This window comes from Camelus ferus, chromosome 1 (genome assembly GCF_009834535.1).
Source record: "Camelus ferus isolate YT-003-E chromosome 1, BCGSAC_Cfer_1.0, whole genome shotgun sequence".
Lineage (NCBI taxonomy): Eukaryota > Metazoa > Chordata > Mammalia > Artiodactyla > Camelidae > Camelus > Camelus ferus.
The window spans coordinates 118,212,393-118,227,705 of record NC_045696.1 but is presented as its reverse complement, the minus strand read 5'-3'; the positions used below and the strand labels follow the sequence as shown (position 1 = coordinate 118,227,705).

Here is a 15,313-nt window from a genome sequence, read left to right as displayed (position 1 = left end):
AAAAATAGAAGAATTCAGCATGGTAGCAGTATATAAAATAAACATGCAAAAAAAATCAGTAACACTCACATATACAAAAAAAAGTTAGGATATATAATGAGGAAGTCTCATTTAAAACAGTAATAAAAATATTAAATACTTAGAAACAGACAGAAATATACAAAACCTACATGAAGAAGAATAAACACTTTTCAAACACACAAAAGTAGGCCTTGAAAAGAAATTAGTTGTCCTTGGTTAGGATGTCTCAACATCAATATGTCAAAAATTTACAGATTTAACTGGGTTCGACAATTTGTTTTTCAAGTTCAAGTGGAAAAGCTCAGGTAAAGCTAGAAAACGTTAAAAAGAAATAGATATTGGGGGGGAGGAGCTCTCATTAAAAGATACTAGACAATAAAACATATGACAAGGCCTCTACAATTAAGCCAGCATGGTGCTGCTGGGTGAACAGACAGACCAATGAGACAGAACAGAAAGTCCAAAAATAGACTGAGCCATGATAAAGGTGACATCCCAGAACACTGGTACAAGAATAGTCTTTTTTTTATCATTGATACATGCATCCCAGTGTTCATAGCAGCACTATTTAATATAGCTAAGACATGGAAACAACCTAAATGTCCATCAACAGATGATTGGATAAAGAAGTTGTGGTATATATACAGAATGGAATACTACTCAGCCATAAAAAAGAATAAAATGCCATTTGCAGCAACATGAATGGACCTGGAGATTGTCATACTAAGTGAAGTAATCCAGAAAGAGAAAGAAAAATACTGTATGATATCATTTATATGTGTAATCTTAAAGAAAAAAAAAAAGACACAAATGAATTTATTTACAAAACAGACTCACAGGCATAGAAAACAAACTTATGGTTACCAGGCCAGGGGTGGGGGGAAAGGTGGGAAATGGGAGGTGGAAGGATAAAGTGGGATTATCAGATACCAACTACTATACGTAAAATAGATAAACCAGGTCCTACTGCATAGCACAGGGAATGATATTCAATATCTTACAATAACCTGTAATGAAAAAGAACATGAAAAGGAATATATGTATGTATAACTGAATCACTACGCTGTACACTAGAAATTAATACAACATTGTAAACCAACTATTCTTCAATTAAAAAAAAAAAACAAGAATGGTCTTTTTAGCAATTGGATAGACATTGGCGGGGGGGATAAAAATCTGATCTGTTCCTCACACCACACACAAAAATAAACTCTAAATGGATCAGAGATTTAAATGAAAAAAAAGAAACGAAACTACACAAGTACTTTTCTAAAAAGCTGAGTTCCTCCTATAAGCTAGGAATTTATAAAAGTCTTTCTAACTAGAACTAAAATACAAACACAAAACTTTTACATGACAGAAAAAATACCACAAGCAAAATCAAAAGAGAGATGATAAATTGGAGAAGATATTTGCAGTATACATCACTGATAAATAGCTAATATCACTACAAACAACTTTCAAAAAGATCAAACATCCTATCGAAAGTGGCTTTTAAACATATGAAAAGACATTCAACTCCACTCATAGTAAGATGAAATGGAAATTAAATGTACACTGAGACACCATTTCTCATTTATCAGACTGCGGAAAATTCAAAAGTTCTACAGTATGCTCTGTTGGCAAGGCTGTAGGGAAACAGGTCCTCCCAGACATTACTAGTGGAAATGCAAAATGGTACAACCACACACAAGCAACCTGGGCAATGTCCAATAAAACTACATAAGCATTTACTCTTTGAAGTAGTGCGCCCACTTCCAGGAGGTTACCCTGAGGATAAACCGGCAACATTAGGAAAATACATAAACACGACGATACTTGGCACAGCATTATTTGTAATGGCAAAATATTGGGAACTTTTTCAATACCCATGCATAAGAGACTGGTTGAATGGTACATACACAAGATAAAGTAGTAAGCATTTGTAAAAATGAATGAGAAATCTCTGTAAACTGATGTGAAGTGATCTCCAAGAGGTACTGATAAATAAAAAATTGCAGAAGAACATATATTGTATGCTACATTTAGTAAGAAAGGGGAAATAAGAAAAAATGCAGGAAAAATTTTCTGCTTATCTTTATAAAAGGAAGGATGAATTAAAAAACAGTAAAGTTGGTTACCTATAAAGGATGGAGTAAATGAGGGACATGGATGGATGTTTTCATCCCATTTTATTTTTTGGAAAAGTAAATAATTTTTTATATATTCAAAAAATTAAATCAACAAGGACATGAAGCTGAAAGAAAACTAAAATGAGTGAACTCAATTGTTATATTTCAAATTAATACCATATCCACACTTAAGTGATAAAAAAGAAAGAAGAAATCCAAGTTAATTATGAGGACAGCACTGATTATATGTACTCACAGGGGCAAGGAGGGAGAACTGCAAACAAATCTTGAACTCTTTCTAGTAAACTTGTTTGTTTCACTGCTATAATGAACCAATTCTGAAATATTTTACATCTATTATTGAGTTGTACAAATAAGTTAATAAGTTAATGTGTTCTTCCTGTGAAAGAAGGGATGTATAAATATGGAAAAGTGGAAAACCAGCAAGAACCCTCAGGAGATGGATTAGAACTAAAGATAGCGGTATGAATAAAGATCTCTAAAATGTGTACATATATGTCTATCAGTATGAATGTCTGTGTTTTATATGCATGTATCAATATAAATGTACATATACATATGCCTATGCTTCCTAGATCTCTCCTCTAAAAAGCCTAGACCCACAGCAATGAGTGCAGTCCACAAGCAATCAGAACACTAGTGCTCAGAGCTTGGTCCTCCAGTTAAGACAATCCAAGCTCTTCAGAGAAATGGTTGACAAGAGCCACAGGGGTAGAACACATCAGAGGTAAGTCTGTGACATCTTGCTTTGCCAGAAAGTAAGGAGGCACTCAAAAATGTGATGGGGGAATGCCTGCACTTTCTACTAACCAAACCTGGACAATCTGGGCACCCAAATAATTGAATAAAGAATGATAAACCATTGAAAAGAGCAGATATCCTTGAGCTCATACCAAGATAAATGAGTGAATGATTAAGTAAGTGAATCAATCAATCAGTCAATCAGAATGGTTTCTGCTTAGAGTAGAATGCTGATGCTAACTGGAAGGAGGGCTGGAATTGGAACGTCAGCGGTTTGCAGTCATTATTTTAAAAAAAACACTGTGCCAGGCAAGAATCATCAATAGATGCTAAATCTAGGTGAAAATTTTGATGCTGAGCAGGGTATTTGCATGATCTTCAAGTGTTTCCCCACTGACTGCTTATTATAGTTACAAGGGGAAGAAAAAAAAAACACTTTTAACTCTTCAGTGGAGAATCTGATAACACTCTGGCTGAATGATCAAAATTAACATTACCAACGTTGCTGCAGGTGTGCTATCCTGAGAAGGCTACAACATCATTCATAAGGTATTCTGTTTGGAATAAATAACCTGAATCTAATCATGAGGAAACAGCAGACAATCCCAAATGAGGAGTGACAGATAGACAGACAGACAGACAAATGAAGGACTGTATCACTCAAAAATGTCAATGTCATAAAACACAAAGAAAGGCTATATAACCATCTGAAATTAAAGAAGGCATAAGAGACATGGCAACTAAATACCATCCTTGGTCCTAGACTGGATTCTCATCGAAGGGAAAAAAATGCTTACATAGGAATATTGCTGGGTTATATGACAAATTTGGAATATGGATGATAGATTAAATACTAGTATTAAATTTACTGAACCTGATGATTGTACTATAGTTATGGAAGAAAGCATCCCTATTAGGAAATATACACTGACATACTTTCAGACATAAATGCAATCTCTGTTCAAACCATTCAGGAAAAATAATTGAGAGAGAGTGCATGTGCGCGTGTGCTGAGAGAGGAAGGGATGGGAAGCACCTGCGTGATAAACAAGGTAAAATGTTAACAGTAGGTGAATCTGGGTAAAGATTATACTATTCTTACTGTTACAACTCTTCCATAAGTTTGAAATTATTCTTAAGTATTTTTAAACCAGACACTTACTAGTTTTCCTGCCATGTTATTCCTATGTTACAGGTGAAGAGGGTGAGGCCTCATGATGTGAAGAAATGAGGAGGAGAGCCCAGTTCGTCTTACTCCAGAGTCAGTGCTGATTTTAACTATCACAATGCACTGCATTTGGGGGGTTAGATTCACCGTCACCTTTAGCTCTAAGATGTCCAAGGTGGTTTGGTCTGCCCTGTTACCTTCTGAAATTCTCTCCTGTCTTTCCCGTTCCCCCAGCTGCAGGCCCCAGTCGCTACAGCTGCATCCTGTCGCTGGCTCTCCAGCACACAGTGCACTGGCCAAGTTAACTTTTTACAGATCCCTTGGGAAAATCCAATGTTCTGGATTTTAGCTCTCATCCATTTACTGGGATATACTACATTCCAATAAGCACCTAGAGGGCAGACCTGTATCTTTCTCACTATTATATGCCCGAGGTCAAGTGTAGAGCCTACTTTATTTAGGGATTTCAGTTCCCACTCATTGTACTGAAATGTTTAACTTGCTTCATCGCTCTTGGGTTCCCTCATTCTTGCCAACACTGGGAACACTCAATTTCCTTCCTACCATTTGCCACCAAATTTGACTGGGATCTAGTCAACATTCACTTTCTAAAAGATGCTGTCTCAATTTCAGCTCTGGAAATGTCTGCCACACTCAATTCCTTCAGTACACAACGGCTGTACCGGTATCTTTTGCACTTAAATAACAATATTGGAAAGTGTGTTTTATGTGGCATAACATCATGAGAATTTCAAAAGTTTGCTTCATCTCTTATTTTGATTAAGAAAAACAAATACTGGAAAGAAGCCAGAGTGTGCATATGCTAAAAGAAAAGATAATAATGGTTGTGTTAAAAAAATGAAAACACAAGGATGCTGGATGCTATGGTCAAGTAAATTTGGAAAATGCTAAATTGAATTAGGTTACGCTAAGTTCTCTGATCTTTTAACACAGACCAATGTACACTGCGATTCTGCTAGAGAGGCGCCAAGTGTACAGTGCTATCCACTTCCTTCCAGGCACTCATTATACTCAGAGCATGTCCCGCAAAATACGTACCATAGAATATACTTTGGAAATGCTGACTACACTATTACTGAGAGAAAACATCAGAATATCGTGAACTTGATGAGACAATTAAAAACCAAGAGAAACCAACTGCTTACCATTAGCAGTCATGTGAAGCATCCCACGTATAGTACAGAGTAGTTACTGATTCCAATTGTAATTACTTAATGACCAAAACTCTGTGAGTTCCAGATCAAATACTTTTCTACTTCGGGGCCCCTGTAAAATTCTGATGTGAACTTCCTAATGCCTCCTCCGGCTCCTGAACTGCAGATGACAAATTCCAACTGGCACCCCACAACTGAAACACACACATACAGAGCCAGTGAGAAGCCATTATAACAGTGCTTCTCAAATTTTAATGTGGATACAAATCACCAGGGAACTTTGATTAAAATGCAGATTCTGATATAGTCGGGAGTGGGGTTAGCCCAATATTCTGTATTTCTAGCAAGCTCTCAGGTAGCATCAGTGCTGTTGAAGTAGGGGCTTCATTTTGGGTGAGTATTGGGCACTTTACGACAAAAGAGAGGCCCCTAACTTGTAAGTATCCAAAAGCTTTCTTTCAAACTGCTTTTCACAGGTCTAATTCTCCCAAACGAAAACAAGCTTTCATTCATTTATAAAAATAGAAACTGTGTACAATAAAAAGAAGACACTAAAATCATTATCATCTGCTACCAATTATTTTTCTTTAGAAATGGCAGTTTCCAGCAGATAGCCATAAAAGTACATGCATTTATACAAAATCACTTTTTAATCTAAATCCCCATTCTATTTCTATTTCCAAATGCCCACACCAATGACACAAAAACGCCTTGACATCTATGGTGCTCAGGAATTGTCTCCACTTTTAGTGATTACAAGGCTGCAAATAGAAACTATTATCGCCATGCCTCCACCCAAAAAAGACATATAAAGCCAGCATCTTTCTCAATGATTTACTGAAAGCAGCAGCTCATTTTAATAAAACCGTCCCAAAACATAAAATTGATTGAGCCAACTGCTGTGGTGGGCATACACAACAGCTGATCAAAATCATTCAAGATTTTTATTCTTACAGATTTTCTTTCAGGCTTTGAGAATTTTTCCCATCCTGTATTTTTCTTTTGCTATTGAAATCACTGCATTAGAGAAAAAAGGACCTTTAAAATCTATGGAATAAAGTTTTAAACTACAAAGTCAGTCAGTTCAAGAAAATAATAAACCAAATCATATACAACTTAATGCACATACTAAACCTAATAACTACCTTTCTAGAACGTGTTTTGGGTAACAAAAATTAAGAGTTTAAACTGAGTCACCTCTTGCATTGTCAAAAACTGTGTGGCTTTTCCTAGGTTATAGAACTGCCACTTAGCAAGTGTTACAACATCACACAGGGTGCATTACTCTAGCTCCTTACAAAGGAAAACTTAGTACCATTAGAAATGTTTCCCTTTGTAAGTGGATTTCTTGATATTAAACACTTTCAGATTTTATTTCATTAAAAGACAAAGACATTTATCCTTTCACTGCATGTTAAGTGATGCCTTTATTTGACTTTCCATAAGAAAGTAATTTTATAGTATTTTCGTCACAGTGAAGGACAAAGATAAGCCAACTGTTTAGATCCCTCTCCTTCATGTTGTGTCTTTGATCACTAACAATGCTGCGTGAACAGCCAACAGAAGGCTGACATTTCATAAAATATGCAGTGATAAAAACTAATACTGTAGCATCTGGGAGCGATATATAAAATGCAGAAATACACCTAATAACTGTGATCTTAAATTACAAGTTACTAAAAGCTAAATAAAAAGCATACCTAAGAATAAAGAAGTGGCAAGATTACAAAGAGTTTTTTTGTACTCCCATTTCTAAAAACAAAGTTTTCAAAATAATTTCAGTCTATAACACTTTTCCTGCTATTCTACACTTAAAAGCCAGCCACCTTCTAAGAACAGGGCTTCTGTCCTAAATACCTTTCAGCAATCAAATACATTACAAAATCTTCACTGAAAGGGAATGGAGAAAATGCAAAGGAAATTCCTTTTTCTTAGATACTTAAAAATGTCAGAACTGATGATAAAGCAGCTATATATCACTTTTAAGACATGATGCCAGAGACCATCACCAAAATAAGTTTAAAAAACTGCAACAATCTAAACAAATCCACTCTTACGTCTGTACTTATACATCTTCTCACAATCTAAGCCTTAAATTTAAGTCCTTGGTGCATGACAGCAAAGTAAACTGTGCTCAAATATGTTTAAATAATTTTAACTTTACTACTAAACATTTGTTTTTTAATAGTGGGATGCAAGTAAGGCACTCAATAAAGACCATCCAAGAGCAATGATGTGAATTATCTTCATAGCATTTAGTTTAATATTCCACCTACATCCATCAAAATCACAGTCCAGCAGAAGTGTTTTTATTGTGTTTTTTTTAATATATACGCTAAGGGGAAGCAAAAAAATAAAAGCTATATTCAGTACTTCAAGAACTCTGAATTATACTTCGACTAAAGAAAATACACAACAGTTAAGTATGTGGGAGGCAATTGTCCTTGTGCTTATAATTAGCATCTGAATTTAGGGGTTTCACTGCTTAATGCACACCCACCCGCCTGTTATTCTTACCAGGGCTTTTTATGTCACTTAATGGAGATAAATACTCTTTTCCCTCCTCATATTTACATCAACGCTACTTAATTTTTTTAAAGCTGTTATAATAGGTTAAACTGCAGTCTCAACATCACTCTTCATCTCCCGCTGGACAGAGAACGGCATTACAGGACTGAGACTAGAGAAGGCATATTTACATTCACAATGTTCCTAACTATAACATTTATGTAAATTATGATTTTACATTTGCAAATACAATAACTTTTCGTTTCACTGCATACTTTGCCATTCTTTCAACATTAACTTTCTATGGTTATTACAATCTCAAAAAACCATACCTATGAAACAGATGATGCTATGCAAGCCATTGGAAGAAACACTTAAAGCTAAAATAATAATGTGTCTAATAATGTATTTAATTTTAATCTAATCCTATTCTCCTACAAAAGAGAGCTTTAGTATATTAAATAAGAACTTTTAATAGGTTTGAGTTTAGGGAATCTTCCTTTAAAAACTATTTTCATTATCATTTAGTTATTTCACATCAGTTTAGATATCATATAAGTGATATAAAAATTTACAATTGTTTTAATGTCAAAAATATGCGAATAATGCTTTTCATTATTTTGTCTATTGAATTTACCCAGACATAGAGAATATCAGTATTATGTACATTTAGAAGAAAATAATTGTTTTACCACTTGAAAACCTATGATTTCAAGAGTAATTTATCTTGAATCAAAATTTGTTTTTAAAGTAAGAAAAATTAAACATACCAATAAGAGCAGAGAAAAAAAGGAGGCAATTTTCTGGTTTTTCACTTGTCAAAAAAGTAACAAACCACATCCCTCAACTCCAATTAAACAGGTACCATTAAATTAGGTGTCGAATATTTATCTCTCCCTTCTAGAATGTAAAGTCCATGAATACAGGCTCCATACCTCTTTTGTTTACCTCATTTAGCAATTAATATTTGTGGAAATAATGCAGAGCAAATAGCAATTTATCATTTGAGATTTGTAATGAACAATACTTAGTCCATAAGAGAGATATAAAGAAATATAACATGGTTCCTGATTTCACGACACTTAAAATCCTGTTAGCAATACAGAACCTAAACCCAACTAAAAACAAGTAATAGTGCAAAACACTATTATGTAGAATGTGCCGCAGGAGAGGCAACAAATGGAAACAGGAGTTCAGAGAAGGGTGAGATCACAGGAGACCACACTGTTCAGGAAGGTTTCACAAGTGTGCAGGACATGAGCTGCAAGTTAGGAAAAACGCATGTCAGCTTTAGATGAGCATAAATAAAGTACGAGGGACTTCAAGGACAAAAAGGAGAAGAGATTAAAGAATACTGTGAAATAAGGAAGAACATGCAAATGTAGGAAAGTTCTCAGTATGCTGGGACCATCTTGACAGAAATGGGACAATTTCCGTTACTCACTAATGGAAGATAAAGCTAAATGGTAAATTAGGACAACTTTATGGGAGAACCTTGAAAATCAGGCTAGATATTCCAAATTTCAATCTATAGACAAACGGGGCCATTAAAGGTTCCTAAACAGGTGAATGAGAGTAAAAGCAATGCTTTAGAAGGTTAGTCTGACAACAATACATGGGGTGGATTTCAAGACAGCAAGGATAGCAAATACTTCAGGTTCGAGGAGCAAAAACTTCTTAAGTATTCAGGAATACGGCTGTAGAGGAGTGGATGGGGCTGTTATCAGTGTTTGTAACTGCTCAGCTGTATAATTATTTAAAGGGTTTTTCTCATGCTCTTCCTGACTTGGGTTGGACTAGAAATGAGGGAGGCTTGGGTGGTCCACCCAGCACCCCTGTGGTGCTGGTGCCGCATGCAGGGCTCTTGCCCTCAGTGCCCTGCTCCTGACCCCAGTACCATCCTTTTGACTCCTTGAGGTTTCCTTGTATCCTACTGCTTGAGCTGCAGGCCTTAGCCTGCTTAAAAGGCTAAAAGCATTTATCAAGTCTGACTTAAACTGCACACGTTTTCCTCTAGAGCTCTTTTCCACAGAGCCCCTTCCTATTCATCCTTTGTTCTAGGTACAAGAATATTAGGAGAGCTCTAAAGCCAGCCATGAACTTCACACCCAGCAGAGGGAAGGGAACCCCTGCATCTGCAAAAATAACAACTTTGCAACAATTTGTTACCCTGTATACAATCTCTATAAAAACCAGTTCCACCCCTTGAACTCTTGAATTTTTACTATAAAAACACCTGCCTTCTCTCCCCATAAGGCTTATGGTCTTAGAGGCAGTAGCCCACTGTGACCTCCTGTGCCTGGCAAAGAAATACAGCTGCCTTTTCTACTTCATCCAAAACTCTGTTCTTGAGTCTCAATTTGGTAAGTGGGGTATGAAGGCCATGTTTCAGCAACAAGGCTGGCTTTTGAGGATGGTAAGGAACTGGTAGGAGCAAAAACGACTATGACTATTAGCTAATTAGATGTGACAGGTAAGGGAGACACAGGCAATGAATTCCTAGGTCTAAGATAAAGACCCTAAAGGATAATGGGAGAGAAGCTAAGAATGGCTGAACTTTACTGGGGGAAAAAAAAAGGTCAAAGGCAAAATGATGCTTTCAGTTCTAGACATTCACTGTGTTTCAAGACAGTAAGAAGCAGAGAGATGGAAATATGAAAATGAGCTCAAATGCAGAGTTACAGATGTTAGAGTGCTCTCTGAAGATGTAATAGTGCAAATCTGGGAAAGGAAGAGTAAAGAGCAGAGACTGAAGATTATACCACACTTTTTAACAAATTCTATAAACATATCTGTGGAAATTAACTCAAATAAAATGAAACGGAATGACTGGCTGAACTAGATAGTTCAGTCCAGAAGGAATGACTCAAGAAAGAAGAACACTGCCCTCAGAGGGCACTCGCAGAAACCTTACCCAAGCAGGGTCAGATTGAGCACTGCAAGGAACCAGCATTTGTAAATATTCTGTTTTTCTTTTTGTTTTAGAGAGAGAAAATATTAGTATATAAACTTCGTATCTGAGGAAACCATAAAACTTTTAAATACATAACTTCCTGTTGCATTGTTTCACTAAAAGAAAAGATCAGGACATCTTTCTTTTAAAATTTCCTAGTTCTAGAATGCATGTAAATGCACATAAAAGACTAAGACAAACCATACTCATCTGTTCTTTATCCTTTATATAAGTTACATCCCTCCCCCAACTTTTCATATCTGTGTTACTTCTTATTACTGTTTTCTGAGGTTTCAGTCAGTATCTATGTAAACTAGGTGTTCTATTTTGATATTCCCTAATTTCAACAAAATGTTCCAATAAGAAAAAACTATCTAACAGGTATTGTACATGTTTTTAAAAGGAACACACAACCCAACTGGAGGCTAACTTACGGGGCAGTTTACAGAAGAACACACGAGTTCGCAAGGGAAGCAGAAACGAAGAAGAATGCCCAGTGCCCAGCGCAGCCACCCCGGGCCTGGGACAGAGAACAGCAGCCCAGACCTCAGATAAAGAGGCTCAGAACACCAGACGCAAATGTCAGCGTATGATAAGGTTTTTAAAAGTTGTTTTCCAGAGTGCACTTTATCTGAAGAACCCTGAAAATAATTTAATTGTGACAAGATTGAGGGATTCCGACAGAAAGGGAAAAGCTTTCTGAGGTGTGATCTTCGCGCCAACACAGGAAGAGGAGACACTCATTCATCAGCGCCAGCACGCTGGCTCGGATAAGTACATGAATGTGTGCACTCCACGTGGGTGTCACACTCCTCTAAAAGGTATTTAAGCTAATCAATAAGTCAGATATGTTCTTAAAAAATGCTAAGTGGTTGTTTATATGTGTGAGACTGCTGTATGGCATATTAATGTACTTTTCCTGTATGATAGTGAACTTGGTGATGATAAATACGTGCTGCGTCTGCCGCCTACATGTTCACTGACAGCAAATGGAGTGTAAAACTGGCATTGTAAACTGCAAAGAAAGGAATTAATTGTAGAGGCAGGTAGCACTGGTTTTATATCTCGTGCATTACTTACTAAATCAAAACTCTGATGGATTCACTATTACATTAAGGACTCAAGCACATATAAATTAGCAAGCATCAAATACCTACTTAGCTTATTAAAATAAGATATAGGGTTAAAAATCATAAATTGGTCCTTCTTTAGATTGTCCAAGGAACAAATTAATCCATTTGAATACAAATTATATTGTGTGCTTTGGGAAAAATTCCAGACTACAAATTTAAGTTGAAGAGTAGACATAAATGGCAGTTGGTCTTTAGATACACATAAAATATGTAATTGTTTTCTTCAATTAATGTAGTTTCAATAAGTAAAATTTTTCAAAAATGTGAAACAAAAACATACAAGTAATTACTTTATTAAAAGGCACCTGTACTAGTAAAATTGTTTCTATAATATAAAACCAGCCCCTCTGAAAAAAAAAAATCGGCAGCTATTTAAATGAATGCAATGCCCGGCTATCAGTCTTCAGTATAAAATAAAGTCTACAGATAGAGACGGGAAAACGCTTGCCTTAATCCCTCCTCTTCCCATGCAACAGTCTAAGGACAGTGTCAGCACAAGCAGCAGCACAAATTTAGATGCGACAACCTCAGGATTCAGCAATTACCTTGTCACCAAACACAGAGGAACATCAGAATGGCTGGCTTCCGAATAAAAGACTAAAAGAATGCTGTCCACCATCACACTATAAAACATGTGGCTTCTTTATCTGTAAATAATGGGCAAAAGAGAAATGACATACACTTCCTTCTTGCTGACTTCTAACAAGTGAGCCAGGAAAACTCTTCGTGACCTCTGCAAAAGTGTCAAAGGGAAGCAGGAGAGGAAATAGAAAAGAAAAGAACTGAAACACAAATTTAAAAGAGAGGGAGGAAGAAATCTGAGTTTCGGTTTTTATTTATATTTTAAATAATTCAACTGGCTACTCAGAAACTAGATGACCATATAATTTAGTGGCCAAACTGGGATATTCCTAAGAGTGAGAAGGGGCTGTGGAAGGCAGAATAATGCACCCACTCCCGCAAAGATGCCCATGTCTTAATCCCTAGAACCTGTGAATATGTTACCTGACACAGCAAAAGGGACTCTGAAGATGTGATTACAGTTACGGACCTTGAGCTAGGAGTCCCCTGGATTCTCCTAGTGAGTTGACGCTAATCATGTGAGTCAGAAAGAAAGATGCTCTGAGAAAAGAAGGATGCATCAGACAGATGCAAATGAGAAGGATTCAAGCTGCTGTTGCTAGCTTGGAAACTGGAGAGGGGTGCCATGAGCCAAGATGCAGCTCCCAACGAAGCCAGAAAGGCCTCGTGGTTTATAGGCAACAACAAAAAGAGACCAAGGTCCTACAACCACAAGGAACTGAACTTTGCTCACAAACTGAAAGAACAGGTAGTAGATTCTCTAATGTCTTGATTTTAGCCTGGTGAGATTTACATTAGACTTCTCACCTATACAACTATATAATTAAAAATTCTTGTTGTTTTAAAGCAATATATTTGCGATAATTTGCCTAGGAACAAAAAAAAAAAAAAAAAAAAAAAAAAGACTAATCCAAGGTGCTAAAAAAGAATTAAGGCAGGAGAGCAGGCATTCAGAGGACTGCCTCACCAAATCGGGCTTACGATCACCCTACTCAGAACTTGCACCCACACGCACAATGCACTAGTACATGTTTCTGAAGAGAGTAATTTTACCCAATACAGAGTTCAAGCTTTTTACCTTAACAGTGGAAAACTGTAATCCAAATCATTTTTAGCTAACATGTGTTGACTAATTTCCAGGAAAGAATTAAACCCCACAAGAAGGAGCAAATGTTCATCAGGCACCTTTTCCCCCCATAACAATTAAGGCTTCATTTCAAGTATCAATATATACTTTCTTTCATTCTGTATTATATCATATCCCTACTTTCCTATTTTCTAATGAAATCTTTCACCATCTCTGGTAACAATCCAAAAGCAAATAAAACAGGGAAAGGTATGACATGCGTTTCTGAAAAGCCCCTTTCCTGTGCATGTTAGAAACGACTCACTCTAATTTAGGCAGAGAAGGCCAGAGATATGTTTTAATAGAAGAGGTAAATGTTCTATGTAGGCTGAATCTTAGGCTCTCCTTTAAGATGGAAAAAGCAATGCTCTTAAGAAAACAGAGCTAGGGGTCTGGATGAAGCAGCATTTTACCATTCAACACAAGTTACTCCTAAAGAGATTTGCATTCTGTTAAGCTTGAAAGACCATTTCTAGAATAATATACTAGAGAATACATTCATTCTAAAACTGAATATAAATGTTTCTTTGAATTCAATGTAATTCTCACTAAATTTAATTTAAAATTAAATATAAAATTATTAGACATTGAATATATCTCCCCAATAACACATTTTTAAGCAATATTTTCTCTTTCGTACTTAGTATAAGCATGACTAATTTCTATTCCCAAGATTAGTTAACAACAAAAAAAACTGTCAACTACACTTTTCTCTTTTTAAATCTGCTGAGGTCCTCTGGTATGTAGCACAGAGCCTGGCTCTTATTAGGAACTCAATAATCACTGAACGAGTCAGCCTTCTTAACTGTGATGGTTAATTTCTGTATCAACCTGGCTAGGCCACAGTATCCAGGTATTTGGTTAAACCTTTCTCGAGATGTTTCTGTGAAGGTATTTTTTAGATGAGATTAACATCTAAATCAATAGACTGAATAAAACAGATTACAGGATTTACTGGGGGTGGGCCTCACCAAACTGGTTAGAGGCCTTAATTTAAAAAGGTCTGATCTCCCCTGAAGAACAGGGAATTCTGCCAGCAGTCTAGTCTGCCTTTGGAACTGCCTTTGAACTGCAACATCAGCTCTGGCCTGTTGGCCTAACCTGCAGATTTTGGACTTGTCAGCCTCCATAACCACTCCATTGTGAGTCAGTTCCTTAAAATCTCTCTCACTCTCTCTCTCTCGATCTTTCTAAACACACACACACACACACACACACACACACACACACACACACACACACAGAGCTTATTAGTCATGTTTCTCTGGGAAAACCCAATACATCAGTCTTATCAATGAACTGGAGTTAGATCACAAGACATAGCCTATTCCCTCTCCTTAACCAAGCATAACCTTTTCAGTGTAAATTTATGGAAGAGTTGTCCAAAAAAGAACTGCAATGATACCTAAAGAACGTTTTCTAACAGCATATCTCAGAAAAAGGGTGAGTTTTGGGGGAAGGATCAATCTTGTGCTAAATTCAAGTGTGTTTAAGTACACTTACTCAAGTGCTTGCACACTTACCAATCTAAGATAGTAAGTCACTAAATATCCATTGACAGATGACTGGATAAAGAAGTTGTGGCATATTTATATAATGGGATACTATTCAGCCATAAAAAAGAATAAAATAATGCCATTTGTAGCAACATGGATGGACCCAGAGATTGTCATTCTAAGTGAAATGAGCCAGAAAGAGAAAGAAAAATACCATGCGATATCACTTATATGTGGAATCTAAAAAAAAGACAAACAAACTTAATTTGCAAAACAGA

At 36.3% G+C, this 15,313-nt stretch overlaps 1 protein-coding gene across 7 annotated transcripts in view; it reads right to left on the bottom strand.

Moving 5' to 3' along the window:
- The window catches only part of TBC1D5 (TBC1 domain family member 5), a 498,574-nt gene that overhangs the window by 392,552 nt on the left and 90,709 nt on the right, over positions 1-15,313 (bottom strand). The window lies entirely within an intron of this gene.